The 5,381-nt window shown below is 38.3% G+C and overlaps 1 pseudogene; it reads right to left on the bottom strand.

Annotated features, from left to right (window-relative positions):
• Positions 1-3,476: 3,476 nt before the first annotated feature.
• LOC105468904 (olfactory receptor 52P1-like) lies at positions 3,477-4,403 on the bottom strand (annotated as a pseudogene).
• Positions 4,404-5,381: the final 978 nt, after the last annotated feature.

Raw genomic sequence — 5,381 nt, 5'->3', positions numbered from 1 at the left:
GGTGGAGCAGTGCAATAACCATGGGTTTTGAGTGAGAGAAGTGGCCCTATGGTGGCCCTATGGTGAGAATAAAATTGCCTGGACAGTGCCCAATAGCCTGGACGCCTGGTTGGGGTTATAAAAGTGAATGGAGTAAAGATTGAAGGCAAGAAGGTTTGGGTCAAAGGCATGTGGTGAATATATGAGAATGGGTATAAAATTTGAAGACTTTTGTGTTACATGTTAATAGCTATCAAAATACCAAAGCACATCCACATCAGAAGACAACTAAGTACATAAAATGACTTAGCCAATTGACATTAGCCAGTCTTCATCATCAGCCGCTGTAGAAGTGGCACATAGTCACCATGGTGGCAGAGATGAAAGCTGCATGTGAACTCAACAGCATGGACTCCCACTGAATACCCAACTCGTCAGCAGCAGAGACCAATGATAATTTTCTAATATGTCTTTCCCAGCCTACCCAGTTTCCTTTTTTCTTCCACACAGGTATTTCACTTTCACTTCTTTATTTGGTTTCATAATTCTAGTATTTGTAATCTGTCTCTTTTTCCGTGGACTGAGACTCACACAGCTTTCTTTGACAAACCTTATCATAAATCAGATGGCAATGGGTATTGGGTGACACACTCCATCAAAGCCAACTCCTAGTGATACAACAAGCATCTCAGAAGAGTAGAAATTTAATGAAGTTCAGGTGGAACATTAAAAAATTAATAACTAGACAAGGAAGATATTTTCACTTCTCCAAATAGATTGCAACTGTCTGTACACCAAACTTGAATTAGTTTTTGGTATTAGGAATGAGGTAGGCACACAATAGTTGCCTTGTTTTTATGACTGAAGCCGTTCTTTTGCACTATTCCACTTAAGTCTTGCTCCACAACTTCTTCATTCTATATTCTTGGTTGTCTTTAAAAAGACAATATAGCCATAATAGAATGGGAAGACATCTTATGATTAGATATATTAGGATTAGAATCCAGGCTAACTACTCGCTACCAGTAAGTGTAACTTGCATAAGGAAATTGAGCCTTTGTAACTTAATCTGCTAAATGGATATTATTACATAACTTGAGTTAAATTTGAAATAATTCAATTAGCTATTTTATGTAAAAATACCTAGAATAGCTAGTATGGAGCCACCTAAAGAGTTGGTATTTTTGCTGGAATTAATAGAATGTGAGGAAGATAATGTGGAACCCTTTATTCGCTCCTTTTCTAAGACAGAAATGCCCCAACCTGAGCGGTACTCCTGAATTTTTCTTAGGGTTTCTTATCACCCAGTATCTTCACCTGCTTTCCAAGATTTGAATGCTATAATTCTTCTCCATCAATGGGATTATATTTTAATGACAGTAGAATATTCAGTGGTTTATTTTTTTTAGTTTTCTCTGAACTCTGCCATGCTAATCATGATGGTGACAAAAGGTGTTAGACATAAATCCTCTCTTCATGCTCTAATCTTCAGTGAGAGATCTGGCTTATGAAGAGCAAAAAGGCACAAAAAGTCTAACATAAAATAATGATCTACTATATTATTACATTCCTACGCTGCTATAAATAACTATCTGAGACTGGGTAATTTATGAAGAAAAGAGGTTTAATTGGCTCATGGTTCTGCAGGCTGTACAGAAAGAATGGCTAGGAGGCCTCACAAAACTTGCAATCATGGCAGAAGGCGAAAGGAAAGCAAGTGCGTCTTACCATGGCAGAGCAGGAGTGAGAGACAGAGTGAAGTGGGAAGTGCTACACACTCTCAAACAATCAGATCTTGTGAGAACTCCATCACAAGAACAGCAAAGAGGAAATCTGCTGAAATGATCCAGTCACCTCCCACTAGGTCTCTTCCCCAATATTGGGAATTACAATTAGACATGAGATTTGGGTGGGGACACAACCCAACCATATCACTGACTTTACCTCTTTTCCTCCTTCTATGCCAACTTTTCCCAACACAGTCTCCATAAAAACACTTTCATAGTTAAGAGTAAATTGGACCATTTCTTATCTAAGAGAATTAACAACAGGACTGGCTGGATAGAATTTTGTTACTCTCTTATACAGATAAAATGATGTTTTTCCTGCTTGGAGTCGTCTTCCTACCTAAAGACTAGGCAAGACTAGGTGAAACTAGTTTCCTAGACTAGGAATTCCTGTTCTAGATCACAGGAATTAAAGATGTTCTTAGAATTTATAGACTGTTTAGCTCACCAGTGTAGAGAGGAGATAAGAATTTGTTAGAAGTCATGGCTAGGGATAAAGAGTACATACATTACACTTATTCTCTATGTCATTGTCTTTTTAAGGTTCTCAAACAGTGATTTAGATTTGAAAGGAGTTTAGAGATATTGGATTATTTCTCCTGATTCTAAACTCAATAATCACATATGTTTAAATTGTGCTAAAGCTGTGATTATACTAATTTTCAGTAGTTCCTATATTCTGCAGTTTCAATTTAACATTTGTTAATTTTAACTTTTATCTGCTTAAATACCCAATCTTGTATTTGCCTTATTATGTTGTACAATTGATCCAATGATAACTGTATATTTAAATGATTAGATAGAAATTTCATTCATTACAATGATTCAAAACATGTCAACAAAGCAATGCTTCACCAAAACAATATAAGTTAGTCTTTGTACATGATCTGAGTCACTGTGGAATATCACTTCAAGAACAGGTGGCTTCATGTTCACATATGTTTTTTAAAGATGAAGTTCCTGGTCATGGCAGTCTTTTGAATTAGATATATAAATACATGTTTTCCTTTGCAATAAAACTTTTTGAAATATGTATCTCAGCAGTCCCTGAATTCACTCTATGTATGTCATCCTCAAATCCCTTCATTTTTGTCATCGCATACATATCATCACAATCATCCTGTCAGTACTGTGAACATACCACATTACTATTTCATTTAAAGTATTCTTGATGGAAAGGTCAATTGCCTGAAGAGTTATCACATGTCAAGGTGTTGTACTAAGATAGTAAGTACTGCATTCCTTTCAGCAAAAAGATACTAGTTAGAAATAGACACAGATAATTTGAGAAATAGAAAATATAAAGAAGACTGAAGCAAATATAAAGTCTCCACCAAGAAAAGGAAACATGACCTTGGATCATTGCAGAGCAATATTGTATGTAATTGATGAACATGAACAAAACACAGATGTGAATGTCATCAGGAGACCCATGCCATCAGAGTGTCCCTGGTAAATAGGCATAGAAAGAGATAGATTAGGCACTCCCTTTTGTAGTCCATAACTCAATGAAAGTACAAACATATTGGTCCTTCTTGTAAACTCCACCAACCACCCCCCACAAAAAAGAAAAAGAAAATCACTTATCCATGGTTTATTTTTCCCACAGCTCATATGGAGATACAACTGGGTACTGAATGGTTGGGCAAAAGCATTATCAGTTGTCCTTATTGTTCACTTACTCACAGGTTTATTGCTGGGACCCATAGTCTAGGCAATTCCTCTGCACAGGCATTTGACTCGTATTTCCTTCATCTTTATACCATAGATGATGGGGTTGAGCATTGAGGGCAGGAGAAGGTAGAGATTGGCAAGGAGAATATGGGTATGAGGTGAGATATCATGACCAATGGGGTGGGTAATAGAAGAAAAGAGTGCAGGCACATAAGTGACAAGGATGAAAAAGAGGTGTGCTGAGCAGGTGTTGAGGGCTTTGCAGGTGGCATCTCAAGAGCTGAGGTGTACCACAGCCTGGAGGATGAGGGCATAAGAGAAGCCAATGAGCAGCAGATCAAGTCCCACCACAAGCAGGATCACGAAGAACCCATAGATAAGATGGGGCCTGTTGTGGTTACAGGCCATCTTCACCATAGCCATGTGATCACAGTAGGTATGAGGAATGGCCGCGTGGCAGAAAGTTAATCTTTGAAGTAGAAGAGGCATGGGTAGGATAAGGATCACCCCCTTGGCAAGAGCCAGCAGTCCCAGGCGTCCAACTAAAGAATGGCTCAGAATTATGTTGTAGCGTAAGGGCTCACATATGGCCACAAAGTAGTCAAAAACCATGAAAACAAGGAGGGCTGATCGTACCACGGATGATCCATGGATGAAAAACATCTGAGTGAAACAAGCATTGGCAGCTATGTCTTGATTATTGAACCAGAAGAGGCAGAGGAGTTTAGGCACCACAGCCAGAGTGGATATGAGGTCAGCCACCATCAGTAGGGCCAGAAGCAGGTACATTTGTGAATGAAGTGTGGGCTCTGTGGCCAAGAGAAAAAGGATAGAACCATTGCCAATGAGGATAGCCAAAAACATGGAGCAGAAAGGAACAGATAGCCACAAGTGCTGTGACTCTAAGCCAGGTGTGCTCATCAGCGTGAATGTCATGAAGCTGGAATGGTTGAGGATTAGCATGGTTGAAATAGTCGGCAGTTGTTAAAGTTTTACACCTGTCAATGAGACATGGTTGGTGCATAGTTTTTACTGGGTTTGGGTTCTAAAGACTTGCTGAGACAGGGCCTAGAGAGAGATGGCAGAATAGACCTTTGAGATCATTAAATCCACAATCTGGTTTCAAGTCTATTTCTAAGCACCTACATTGCTTTCACAATAATTTATTTATGGGACTTTGGCTTCTTATCTGTATAAAGGATATTCAGTTTGAACATTTATTCTCACCTTTTCCAGTACAGCAATTCCATATTTTAAGAAGTCTGACTAAATAGGATAAAACTTTATCTTTGATAAAAAGATGGAAAAACTTGATAGAAAAGCCATAACCGTCTCCTTGGGAAGCCTCAAAAATATATAAAAAGAGAGGAAACATATTTTCCCCCACCTTGTTCCAGGGGCTCTGAACTATTGGAAGAACTGAGTTCCTTTGCTTTTATGTTTTGTCCCTCTTTTAGAGATCCACTTTTAAGTGGTTATTGCTTCACTCCCCTTGGGGCCTTCTGGGTTTTGGCCGACAAAATATGAAAGATACATTGTCCAAATAAAAACACTATCAAGTGGCTATTTCCCATCATCTCCGGAGTTATGCATATTTGTAACTTGCTGGACAATCCATTGAGGTTTTGGATCTGACTCGTGCATCTCTCTGTCTCTCTTTATTATAACTGACCTTCAAGTGTAAATTGTATTACCTTTAATCATGAGGTAGGTATTTGCTTTAAATTTGTACACTGGGCTACCTAAGAGTACTCATTCTTTGGTTTTTATCATAAATTCAGCAGAATTTCTCTCTCCTTCCAGGGATCTATGGACACTTTAAGTACTAATTAAATCAAGAACTCTTTCCACTAATTCCTACCTCTGTGGTACCAACTGTCTTTCATTTCCTATGCATTGTCCAAACTATCTGTTTTTTGGTTGTAGACATTCAATTTAAGC

Source organism: Macaca nemestrina, chromosome 12 (genome assembly GCF_043159975.1).
Source record: "Macaca nemestrina isolate mMacNem1 chromosome 12, mMacNem.hap1, whole genome shotgun sequence".
NCBI classification, from domain to species: Eukaryota; Metazoa; Chordata; class Mammalia; order Primates; family Cercopithecidae; genus Macaca; species Macaca nemestrina.
This window is presented reverse-complemented; position numbering and strand designations above follow the sequence as displayed.